The 13,118-nt window shown below is 44.3% G+C and overlaps 1 protein-coding gene across 2 annotated transcripts in view; it reads left to right on the top strand.

Annotated features, from left to right (window-relative positions):
- Positions 1-13,118, top strand: part of SND1 (staphylococcal nuclease and tudor domain containing 1) — a 956,786-nt gene that overhangs the window by 437,679 nt on the left and 505,989 nt on the right. The gene's annotated exons all lie outside the window — the stretch shown is intronic.

The raw sequence follows: 13,118 nt of genomic DNA, 5'->3' as shown, positions 1-13,118 counted from the left end.
TGAGGAGACCGGCACCGAGGGACACTTCGACCGCCCCGGTACATCTGCACCTTCCAAGGCTTCCTACACATTCGACCCATCTGTCCCATCCACCAGCGCAGGAGCATCGTGGCCGCCTACATTACATGAAGCTGCTGGTGAGGAGATCGCTTTCCCTTTACCCCACCCTTCTGCCCCTGCCACCTCTAGTACACCTGCGGGTACTGGGCGGCAGAGGGGTCAGGAAAAGAGCTATGCCCCAGAGTTCTTGCATCTGAATGCATCTTTCCAGAACTGTCTCAAAGTCTTGTCAGAGCAAATGTCCGCAGGCTTTCAGCAGCTCAACTCCGGCATTCTGGAATTGAAGACACTTCTGCAAACAATGCATTCAGAATCAAGATCTTCTCCAAACCACACCTTTTTCAGGTCTGTTGTGGAGCGCATGGCAACACTATCTCCTACCCAGCAGATGCATGTAATGCATTCGTGCCATGGTGCTTTACAGCAGGTTACCTCCCAACCTCCTCCTCCCACCGCAGTAGCTCCTCCACCTGCACCCCCTCCAGCCACTGTCCCTACTCCCCCTCCTATTCAATACCAGCCACCTCCTCAGTACCAGCCACCTACCCAGTACCAGCAAACTCCACAGTACCAGCAACCTCCCTACTTCCAGCAACCTGCCCCATACCAAACTACTTCCCAGTACCAAACTCATTCCCCCTACCACTTCGCAACCACATCATCTGCTACTCCATTCCCTGCCCAACCCTCCACTCCACCACCCACCACCTGTTCTGCCACCCACATGTCCACCCATTCTCTTGCTTTTTCCACCCCTTCACCTCTAACTGTTCCTTCCCCACCACGATCCCAGTCCTCTCTCCACACTCCCAGTGTCGAAGTGTCCCGCAGCCCCTCCAGCAGTATTTCCACCCCACACTACACTAATTTATAAATGTGTGTATTCAAATAAAAAAGAAAATTTTTTAACAATTAAACAGTTTATTAAAAAAAAAAAATTATCAATAAAAGTTAAAGTATTGGTTTACACTGGTTGTCTGTCTTTTATTTCTGCGGCAAACTATGGTATAAAAAAAGGTTAAGTACAGGGTATACAAAAGGTAAAAAGGTATGCAAAACCAGGTACATAACTGTGGGTAAAAGGTAAATAAATTTTACCTTTTGGCCACAGTTGTGTTCCTGGTTGTGTTTTAGACAAAGTATTTCACCTTTTACCAATAGTTGTGTATCTTCTTGGGGTTTTCCTAACAATGTACACAACTTTTGGTAAAAGGTGAAAGACTTTGCCTAAAACACATTCAGGTACACAAATGTGGTCAAGGTAAAAATAGTTAAACCACGACAAGATAGACGACAAGATAGCCAACTTTGTTTGGAAAAGGTATATACTATTGGTACAGAAGGTACACAACTTTGGTTAAGGGCAGAAATTTATCAAACTCTGTCATCCTGCCAGTCTATTCTGCCTTGAGGTGACATAAAGTATTGTGCAAAATGGTCCCTCATTCGTGACACCGTCACAGAACTTCTGTTGGTAATGTTCTGGTAATCTTGCAAGGTGGTTTCTTCAGCGGTGTCCTCAATGGAAATGGGTTCCTTGCACATAACAAAATTGTGGAGTACCACGCAAGCTTTGATCACCTCGTCCACAGTTTTTGTCTTGAGGCTGATTGCAGTCAATAGGACCCGCCATTTGGCTGTCAGAATACCAAAGGAGCATTCCACCATTCTTCATGCTCTTGTTAGGCGGTAATTAAAAATGCATTTTGTTCTTGTCAATCCTCTGCTACCGTACAGTTTCAAAAGGTGTTCTGACAGCTGGAAGGCTTCATCCCCTACACAGACAAAAGGCATAGGTGGACCAGATGTTTGCGGCAGCGGTCTAGGGGATGGGGACTGGAAAGTGTTTCCATACAGTTTACGCCCCATGGCAGACAGTTTGAAAACTTGAGAGTCATTTGAGCGGCCATAGGCCCCAATATAAACAGCAATAAATTTGTATTCCGCGTCAGCGATGGCCATGAGGACAATGGAGAAATATTTCTTGTAATTGAAATATTCCGATCCCGATCCGGCTGGCTTTACAATGCGGATATGTTTCCCGTCCACAGCGCCCAAGCAGTTCGGAAACTGACATATCTGTAGAAACTTTTCAGAAATTTCAATCCACCTCTCTGTTGTGGGCTCTGGTAAAAACTCTTCAACTAAGGAGTCCCACAGTGCACGGCATGTGTGCTTCACTATTCCAGATATGGTGGAAATCCCGAGTCTGTACTGGAAATGCAGTGACGAAAGGGATTCTCCAGTTGCAAGAAATCTGTGGGGAAGTAAAAAACAATAAATTAGTTAAAAATCACAGCATACATACCAAAACTGAGCTATAACACTTGGAGATACAAACTACCACCAACAAGATTGCAGTGAAAGTGTGCTCTGATGCGAGCATATCCAATAAATGTGGCTTACCTTAAAGTCACCATCAGACGCTCTGCGGGTGAAACGGAGAAGCGGCCATAGGTGTCCGATTTTCTTATGAGGTGTGCAATGCGCTCCACCAAGTAATCAAAATTCTCCATTTTCATCCGAACATATCCAAAAAATTTCTCCGGGTTTCGTCTAAGGTCCATGCAGAGTGTAGAATAGACCCCACGCGTCATTCTCTTGGCTGTGATGGGGTGGATCACAAACGGCGTCGCTGATGCCTGATTCGCTGCTGTCTTGCTCTCTCCTTCCCCAGAACAATCACCCTCAAACGATTCGCCTGTGCTGTAAAACCCGCCACATTCTTCAAAATATTTCCAATCGCAACATCCATCTTCGCCAGTCACTTGCTCTTCTCTCCAACATGCAGTTTCTCCTCTAGAACCTGTCAAAGATGGGCTGTAGGAACACGGTATATATAGATTTCAGCAGCCAATCCCGTTTCAAAGCCCCCAAGGGGCGTTTTTACAAACCGGATCCGGCGGAAAACGGATGGAAAAACGGATGAAACTGATGAGACGGATTCGGTTTTTGGTCTGATGACCAAAACGGATCCGGCAGAAAACCGGATCCGTCACATCCGGTTTTACATAACATTTGCCGGATCCGGCGCTCTGGCGCGATGCCGGATCGCACCTGACGTTGAAAAACTGATATGTGAAAGTAGCCTAAGAGGTGTTGACAACATGGCACTTTAGAAGGTGCACTGTTGCTCAGTGTCCAGGCTTCTTGCTTACCAGGGAGTCCTGCACTACTGATGATTGACTGTTTGAACCAGTGGCATGGTTAGATGCTCTCTGATGCTTTATACAGAGACAAATTTGTTTTTTCAGCATTGGAGGAATGCAGTGACATTGAAACTGGCGAGATCCCATAATCCTGCCAGGTTCAGCATAACACTTGCAAACTCTATAGAAAAGAACCTGTAAGTGCTTCACTCTCAGAGTAGCCTCTACTGATAAACTATAGAGGTGGCTGGTAATGTTAGCAACAAACAATAAAAAGTAGAATTAAAGACTAATCTTTGCAAAAAAAGTATAATTTTTTTTCACGTCTTAATTTCTTTTGAGATTAAGGATTCTGTCTCACTGCTATCTGCTGAAAAGACTCCTATGTAAAGCTCAGGAGAAGAGAGCCCACCGCTCCTTTCTGAGCGCTCACACAGAGCAGAGTACAGTGTTAATAGTCTATGCTCCGAGTCCACAGTACATCTCTGAACCTCTGCGTCTTCTATGCAGTCCCTGTCCTCTGCGCTAGGAGCACGCTCAGGAAGGAGCTCTGCACATCTGTCAACTGAGCTATCTGCTATTTGGAGCAATCTGTGGGTTCACGGGACCTGAACCCCTACAAAACTCAATGGAATTTAAGAACTAAAAATTATTTGCAAATGTTTAGTTACTCTTTATGAATAAATCGGCTCTTGAAAATGTGGAGGATTTTTAATAAGAGGAAAAGTGCAAAGTTACTTGTTTTTCCAAGCACTCAGCAATTTTGCTATTTATGATTTTTCGGCAATCCCTTTTATCAGAGTAGGTTGGTGTTCGTGAGTCATGTATCTGAGCTCCAGGATGCCCGACTGCAGCAGGCCACTGTCCCCCTCCTATTGGTGTCATTGAACTGCATCCTGTGAAGGTTAGCCTGGAATTACTTTGGTGATTACATTTGCAATCACCAGTTTGGTGTACGAAATGTAAAGAAGCTTTATCAGATGCCAAATCTCTTTCGTATAATTAAGTGCTGAAGATATTACTTTTGTTCTACCAGTGGTTCTGTGATGTATCTCCGCAAGTGGGTCAATAACACTCTTCATGTTTTCTTCTTGTTTTCCTTACTAGGATCATCAGGCACATGTTGGCAGATCCTTTCAATGACATGCCGGTTTTCAGTGGATTTGGTTTCTTTGAATAGAGCAAAATGTTGTAACTTCCATCAGCCTGACCTTGGTCTGAAGATGGTTGTTGGTGTTGTTGTAGCATATTTGATAGTGCCCATGTAATCGTGGCCAAACTGTTGAGACAGACACAAATTTTGTTTTCTACATAATTTGTTGCTTCATTGTTTTTAGGTATTGTAGTCAGATGTTTCTATGGTTACTGAAGTGCAATTATTAGTATTTCATAAGTTGTAATGCTTTATAGAAAAACAATGACATAGAAACTGTGATAAACTCCAAGCACTCATCATGAAAAAGTGGGTAGCAGTGATGAGCGATCTTTCTAGGACAAAGGTGTTATCTGAGCATGCTCGGGTACTAACAGAGTGTCTTCGGCATGCTTGAAAAATATTTTTGAGTCCCCGGTGCTGCATTGCCTGCAATACAGGCAATCCCTGCATGTGTTGTGGCTGTCAAACAGTCGTAAGACATGCAGACGCGGGCACTCGAACATATTATTCGAGCACGCCAATGTCGCGCTGTTAGCATCGGAGCTCGCTGCTCATCACTAGTGGGTAGCCATCAGTCATGATTTTACTCATAAACTGATATCCAGCATTGCAGGGAGAATTAGGGTGAGTGCACACAGTGCGGATTCACCTGCGGATTTGCCATCGGTTTTCCCCTGCGGTTTGACACCTGGACAATGGAACAGGTGTCAAACCGCTGAGGAATCTGCAGAAAGAATTGACATGCTGCGGATTTAAAAAATCCCATTGGCTAACATGGTACTGTACATTGCTTGCGGATCTGCTGCTGATCCGCAGGGCCAAATCGGCTGCGGGTCCACAGCAGAATCCGCAGTGTGTGCACATACCCTTATAGAGGCCTTGAACACATCACTGAAAGCTGCTGTCCTCCAGGGAGAACCAAAGGTTCTGGTATTGGTACACAAACAGATGTTAGGAGTTGTCGCAGCGTCGGGAGCCCCACCACACACATTAGATGGTTAGCTTGTCCCACTGAAAATCATACATTTATCTCAATTTATTCTGGGGTCCTTTATGTTGATGAAATTCTATCCTATACAGTCTGCTGTTATGAAGATATGGGCGAGGTTTTTTAGACAGTGTGGTACCAACAAATCTAGGAAGAGTGTTTCCCTGTTAAAGCAGATGAATGCTACTTGAGAATCCCCCCTTCCGCTCTGTTTCATAAGACCTATTGATCTTAAAAGCCTCTATAAACTAACCCAGTTTTCCTCTAGCTGCAGCTGAATTTTTTATTTTTAAAGTTTGGTGACAACTAGTGATGCGCGCGCATGGTCGGCACGGCTCGATCAAGCTTTGGGGTGCTTGATGGAATATTGAGCAGTGCCGAGCATCGCGTGGTGCTTAAGTCCCTGTAATAAGCTGGGAGAGAGAGGATTTATCCTTCCTCTGGAAAAATGCTTGTGTTTGCCCTTCACTTCCATTATGCTCACCACTCAGTTCGAGCACGTCCGAGCGTCCGATTCGGGTACCGAGTGCTCAATCAATACTAGTGACAACCCTTTAATTTATGTCAAAGGGAATCTGTCATCTCATTTTTCTGATATGAGATGCGGCCACCGCCATCAGGGGCTTATCTAAAGCATTCTTTAATGCTGTAGATAAGCCCCCAATGTAACCTGAAAGATAAGAAAACAAGTTATATTATACTCATTCGGGGATCCGGTCCAATGGTTGTCGCGGTCCGGTCCGGCGCTTCCCATCTTCTAAAGATGACATCCTCCTCCTTCTGCTGTGGCTCCTGCGCAGGTGCACTTTATCTTCCCTGTTGAGGGCAGAGCACAGTACTGCAGTGCGCAGGTGCTGAGAAAGATCAGAGAGGTCCGGCGCCTGCGCACTGCAGTACTTTGCTCTGCACTCAACAGGGCAGAGCAGTGCGCCTGCGCAGGAGCCGGTAAAATGTGTCTTCAGTGAATACAGATTTTATCCATGTATTGAAAGTGGAAAATGAATCCGACAAGAAGAAAAAAAGGTTTTTTTTTCCGCATTTCCTTAGATAGGAGACAACAGTGGGTGCTGATGAAGTTCAACCGTGCCTGCCCCCAGCTCCTCCCCCTCACCATAGAGGTTTATAGGCACCAATTGTCTTCCATCTCCGTAATGGGAAAAATGTGTCTTTGCTGAATACAGATTTTAACCATGTACTGAAAGTGCAGCTTTATCTTTCTTCTGAGTCTGCGGCAATGGTGCACAATGGGCATTACAAATATCATTTACATTTGGGTGTACTTGTGTAATAGCTGATGTTCTGTGTTATGTATTGTCATTTAATAAATATTATTCTAATGTAAAAAAAAACCCTTAAAGCTGGCTTGTAAACTTTGCTATGAAGCAGGGCAGCCAAAATGGAGTCTTTAGAAAGAATATTCTTTCTTTTTCCCTTGTCAGTAGTGACTTGGTGCACAATAGCCCAGCAGATGTTTCAGCCACTCTCCATAGGCTGTTTCCTGCGGAACGTGCGGGAAGAAGCTCCTCTTGCTTCCCTTTTCTCTGGCTGTATGCACCTTTTGGAGGAAGCTTGAAGGCATCTGTGGTTGCTGTGGAGACCCCAGATTTGGCAGGAAAGTATAGAGCTGCCTGGGAAAGGAAGTGTTTATAGCAGTGAAATGCAAGAATTAACAAAATTTCCCATTCTTAGCTCGCGGAGCCTTTGTTGCATTGAATAGAGTTCTGGAGAGGGATATTTCTGCTGTATTCCGGAAGTTAAAGCCTCTCATTGTCAACCAGAGCTATAAATAAGGTGTTTCGAAGCTGCTGCACAAACCCCGAATGAGTGCAGCCAGCAGCCTGTAATCTGAATGCTTTTATTTCTGTGGCCTGGCTATTAATGCTGCACATTCATCATATTTGGAGGCTGAGAAAAGTTGCGTCGGTTATTGATGAATGGCTGAATAATTTCAGGAGTCAGTCTTTTTGTTTAGCTGCTGAAGGGCATAAGGCATTGATGTGTTTCCTTAATTTAAGGCAATTTTGCAAATTGCTTTAGATACATGGCAGAAGAAAGGTATGCTTTGTCATAAGTATTTGATGTATGCCCTTTGCAAAGTGAATATCTTTGTCTTTGATGAGAGATGTGAAGTGCACTGCTTCCTACCATGCCACTCACTGCCTTCTGGAGCCTTTTCTCCTTATGCAGATGTGCTGCTTAATCAGGTAATCACTAACAGGATTTTTTTAATAAGAACATTCATTCATATTTATCTTCAAATTACTTTGCAATTAAAAGGCAGGCAGCGTGCCACTTTAGGATGTATGACAAGTGCCACACGCCATTCTAGCTCATCCGTTTCTGTGAATGGCATAATGATTAGGGAGGTTGGGGCGTATGGATACCTGTACGCTTGCATATGACATGAATGCATACAAAAGCGGGCATCCTTATAAACGCATGAATGTATATCCATACTGTGACACGCTTACATACACACTCATTCATATATATAAAAAAAAATCCGGACAAGATGATCCTCACAGCAGGAATGTGAAGATGCCGAGCTACAACTTTTTTTTCCAGCTACTCTATTGCTGTAAGTAACGCTGTCTATTGGTGAAAGGTGAATATCTTGCATGCAATGTTCAGCTTTCACCAGCAGATGGCAGTCAGCATTACTTATCAACTGCAAATCTACATGAGCCTAAGGAGGAGAGTGGAGGTGAGGAGCCAGGAGAGAGGGCTCAAAGGGCCTTCTAAAGTGGAAGCTGCATCCCCTTACTTGTCGTAGCAAGATTTTCCAATTTTATGCAATTTTCAGGCTGTCGTGATGTTCTAGTGGAGATGTATTCAATTTAATGCGCTGATATGGCTACTGCTCTCGGTTATTTAAAATTGGAGTTTTGTCTGAAAAAAATCTGTTTTAGCCCCAGCCTAAAGCATGAAGAATTTCTATACTGATTACATATAGTATGTTGTTCATACTTGTTTAACACCAGAAGATCCACACAAGGTAGATGTGGGCATGCATTTTCATGTGCAAAAAATATAATGAAGATACCATCAGAAAGTTAAAATCAATGCATCACTATCTGGTTTTTAGAGGACATGTCACCACATTTAATAATGCAAATGGGATACATTTTTTAATCAACCTGACAAGCTTGGTGTACTTACTATGAAAATACATGTCACTAATAGCTTAAAATACTTAATGAAAGTTTCCCCTCTTTTTATGAAAATAAACATTTTATTGGATTAGTGGTTAGCAATGCAGCGCTGGAGTCCTGGGTTCAAATCCCACCAAGGACAACATCTGCAAGGAGTTTGTATGTTCTCCCCGTGTTTGAGCTTCCTCTGGGTTCTCCGGTTTCCTCCCACATTCCAAAGACATACTGATAGGGAAATTAAATTGTGAGCCCCATCAGGGACAGTGATAACGTGTGTGGAAGCGTTGTGGAATTAATGGCGCTAAATAAGTGAGTAAAATAAATAGATATTAGTCCAAAAAGGATTGTACAATCATTCTGACATAGATTTCTGAGATTCATAGATTTAGACCTGTTGAGACTGGGGTATTTATTGTGAAAACCTGATTAAAAGGAATCTGTCATCTGCTTTTCGCCACTTAAGGCCCCTTTACATTTAGCAATGCACCAGCGATCCCGACCACGATAAGACCCGGTCAGGATCGCTGGTGCATCGCTAAATGGTCGCTAGTTAGCTGCCACACAGTCAGATCTCACCAGCGATGCAGCAACGGTCGGCGGTCGCACTTACCTTTCAGACGCGGCGAGGGAGTCCGTCTTCCGCATGCGTCCATGGCTCGCTCGTCGGTGCCAGCAGGAAGTCAACGACGAGAAATGGACCAGGCCGATCTCGCGCGATCAGCAATAGCCAGCGGGGGAGTCGGTCGGAGGTAAGTATCACATGTAGCGATATCACTGCTGCGTCACAAATTCGGTGACGCTTTAGCGATATTGCTAGCGATATCACTATGTGTAAAAGGCCCTTTAATCTGAGACAAGCATAAAGTAGAGACAGAGACCCTCAGTGATTCGTCACTTACTGGGCTGCTTGCTGTAATTATAAAATTACTGTTTTATAAGCAAGAGATGGAGCACTAGTAAATGTGGAGCCATGTTGTTTTCTATATTCATGAACTATGTATAACCCCTCTCTGACCGATGGTTGACAGCTTTTTGTGTACACTATGCATAGGCAGAAACCTGCCAATCAGTGGTGTGGACGGGGTTATACAGAACTCTGCATTGAGATAACTGCTAGATCTACAGAAGAGAAAACACTGATTTTATTAAAACTGCAGCAAGCAGTCCAGTAAGTTACACATTGCTGTAATCAGGGTCTCTGTCCCTACATAATGCTGCTTTCAGATGGGATAACGAAAACCTGGTGACAGATTCCCTTTAAAGAGACCCTGCTGTCTCATTCATACACCCCAAAGATGGACAGCATAAATCAGAGCACTGCTCCCTCGTTTACAAACATCTATGCTTTACGCCCACTCAGACTGACAGGTCTCTTCCTCTGCCCATGTAGCGACGGGCCGGGAACACACATCATAGACTACCTGCCTAATCTCTGGCCATACGTTTTTGTACGAAACTCCATAGTATGTCAGAGTAAAACGTAGATGCTTGTAATGCAGGAGCTGCTCTCCGATTCATGGTCTGCATTGTATTAAAAAATGTTATGGGCTGTGAATTCCTTATAAATGCCAAATCTGACTTCAAATAAAGCAAAAACACCATGAAGAGTGCCATAAGAAAGGCTTATTTTCCCCAGCAAAACACTGTGTGAAACCATCCTTAAAGCGAAGAGTCTGGCCTACTTGGTATATATTATACGGCTTGTCTGAGAGAGGAAACCTTTCCAAACTCCTGTTTTTATTGACACTTGTCTTTTCTAGAATGAGCTTGTGAAGTGCATTGTAAGATGTCTGCAGGGAGGACCTAAACCTTTTACCTATTGGCTCATTGAGTCCCATATGAGCTGGGCATGAATACAGGCTCAGCGTGACCACTGCTCTTCCCCTGCCTCATTGGCCATTAAAGCTGACAGAGCACAGAGGGTGGGGGGCTCCAGACAGTGGGATTGTTTCATCCTTGATGGAAAGGGCTGTGTACAATAGATTAGGAGACAACAGGTGGTAGAGGAGTTGAGTGAACATGCTATTTTTATAGCATTGTGCTGTGGTTCACTACCTGCAGGGACCTAAGTAAACTGCTGCTCCTCTAAACTTAACTCTTTGTTCTTTGACCTGAATGTCCCTGTCCATGATGCTTCTTCTCCTTCCATATTAGCGCATTCTCTTCTCCTTTACTTGCTGTATTATATGTATGCTTATTGCTTTTCATTGAATGGCAAATGGGTTTAATGTCAGCTCGGCGGCGCTTGCTAATTTGTTTCCCCTGTCTAATTGACCAGTCGTATTTTCTTTGGAGAGCTATGCTCTTTACACCTGAGAGAATTTTCCCCATTAACTCCACAGCACAAGCTTCATACTTTGCATTTAAATCCCCTTCATGTCATTAAGCAGTCATAGGAATTAAAGAAAAGAAGGCATTATTATTTTGGCTGTGTAAAATTGTGCCTTACAATAAAACTGTTCTCTACAGCAGGGGGACATGGCTTCTCTTGTAGAAATGGCCGCAAGTGCCAATGTAAAACCATGTAGCTCTCTGCTTCCACAGTATGAACATGCTTTGTGTACTGTCCTCTCCCACTCCTTCTAATTCCAGCTGTCATGGCAGACTTGATTTGCATATTTGCTGATAGGCTCATCATATAGCAACCAGATAGAAGCAATACACACTTAAGGCCCCATCACACACAGCGATCTCGCTAGCGAGATCGCTGCAAAGTCACCAGTTTTGTGATGCAACAGCGATCTCGCCAACGAGATCGCTGTGTGTAACACTTACCAGCGACCGGCCCCCCCGCCGGGTATCGCTGATCGTCCTGGAATGGCCAGGACATTTTTTTGATCGTTGATCTCCCGCTGGCCAGCACGCATCGTTGCGTGTGACAGGCGGGAGACCAGTGATCAGCGAGCAGGAGCTGGTAACTAAGGTACACATCGGGTTTCTAAGTGGCGCGCAGCGCTTAGAAACCCAATGTGTACCTTAGTTACCAGCGCGCTGGTGCAGGGAGCTGGTAACCAAGGTACACATCTGGTTTCTAAGTGCCGTGCGCCGCTTAGAAACCCGATGTGTACCTTGGTTACCAGCTCCCTTCACCAGCGTGCTGGTAACTAAGGTACACAGTAGGTAACTAAGCGACCTGCATCGCTTGTTACCCGAGTGTCGCTGGTGCTGATCGCTGGTGAAGCTGCCTGTTTGGCAGCTCACCAGCAATCATGTAGCGACACACCAGCGATCCTGACAAGGTCATATCGTTGTCGGGATCGCTGGTGTGTCGCTATGTGTGACGGGGCCCTTAGTCTTGGGGAGCAAAGGATTGTCATAGATAATGGACGTTCATGACCATTAGAAGCCTGACTCTTATTGGATAAATAGCCTGGAGGCCTATTTAAGGCTGCGGCTACATCTACAACTTTTTCAGCTTTTTGCACTTAAGAAAAGTTGCTTTTTAGCGATATTTCATGTTACTTCTTAATGTGATTTTCATGACCCCTGTCTGTAAAGTAGCATGGTACTATGTGTCTATGTGTATAAAAGCACCTCAATGTGTGGGGCTCCATTAATTACTAAGGAGGACGTCTGAGTTGTGTGGTGAGCCAGTTTTGGGGAAAAATAAAATTCTGCATGAAAAACTTTATTTTGGTATTCTAAAAACTGACAAGCAGCAGATCCATTTTGCACCATAGTTCAACTTTAGTTTAAAATATTTGAAAAGATAAATGGAATTTCCTCATGCAAATATGGTCATAATTGTGCTACTTGTGATTATTCCAATGTATTAGTGATGGTTTGGATGGATTTGCAGGAGCCTGCCTATGCAAGTAATCTATGGGCCTGTGAACCGCCTCCTATCTGCCATTATCCATGGTTTGGCTTTTAATGGGCTGATACCTTGTCACATATGCGTCTTGCTGCAAAAATGACAATGCATCAGGCCAGCTGTAAAGAGAAGCCAGTGGTGCCATTAGGTAAGAGGTGGTTCACCACCTGTCACTTCTGCTTCTCTCAAGTCTCAAATAAAAGAAGCAGGTGAGAAAGATGTGGCACATCTTTTGTAAGTATGCAAATTACAGATTGAGTGACCATGTGATGAGCACAAGGAGTTTGTAAGCAACTTTATCCTAAGGCTACGTTCCTACGATGAGATATTGAAAATTGAAAAAATCCAAGAAATTGGTGCTTCCACTGCGATGACAAAGAGGCAAAGTGGTCTTCATCCAGGGAATTCAGATGGGTTTATTTAAAACCAGGTAAAAAAAAAACAGTACATTTCGGCTGAGAACAGCCTTCCTCAGGTGTCTACAAGTCAAGTCTGAGATCTCACCCTTAGGCTACGTGCACACGCTGCGGAATGGGGTGCGGATTTGGCCGCGCGGATTTTGAAAAATCCGCAGGTAAATCCGCAGGTCAAAAGACCTGCGGATTATCCTGCGGTTTGGCCCTGCGGTTTCACCATCTCCACAATGGTGGAGATAGGAAACCGCTGCGGATTCCGCAGAAAGAATAGACATGACAATTCTTTCTGCGGAAAAATCTGCACCGTCTACACTGCGTTTTTTTATTCCCATAGGGAATAATGGTACTGTACACCACAGCAAAAACCGCTGCGGAACTGCAGC

Source organism: Dendrobates tinctorius, unplaced genomic scaffold (assembly GCF_039654945.1).
Source record: "Dendrobates tinctorius isolate UK_male_01 unplaced genomic scaffold, ASM3965494v1 ptg000062l, whole genome shotgun sequence".
Lineage (NCBI taxonomy): Eukaryota > Metazoa > Chordata > Amphibia > Anura > Dendrobatidae > Dendrobates > Dendrobates tinctorius.
Note: the sequence above shows the minus strand (reverse complement) of the source record. Positions and strands in the feature narration are given on the sequence as shown.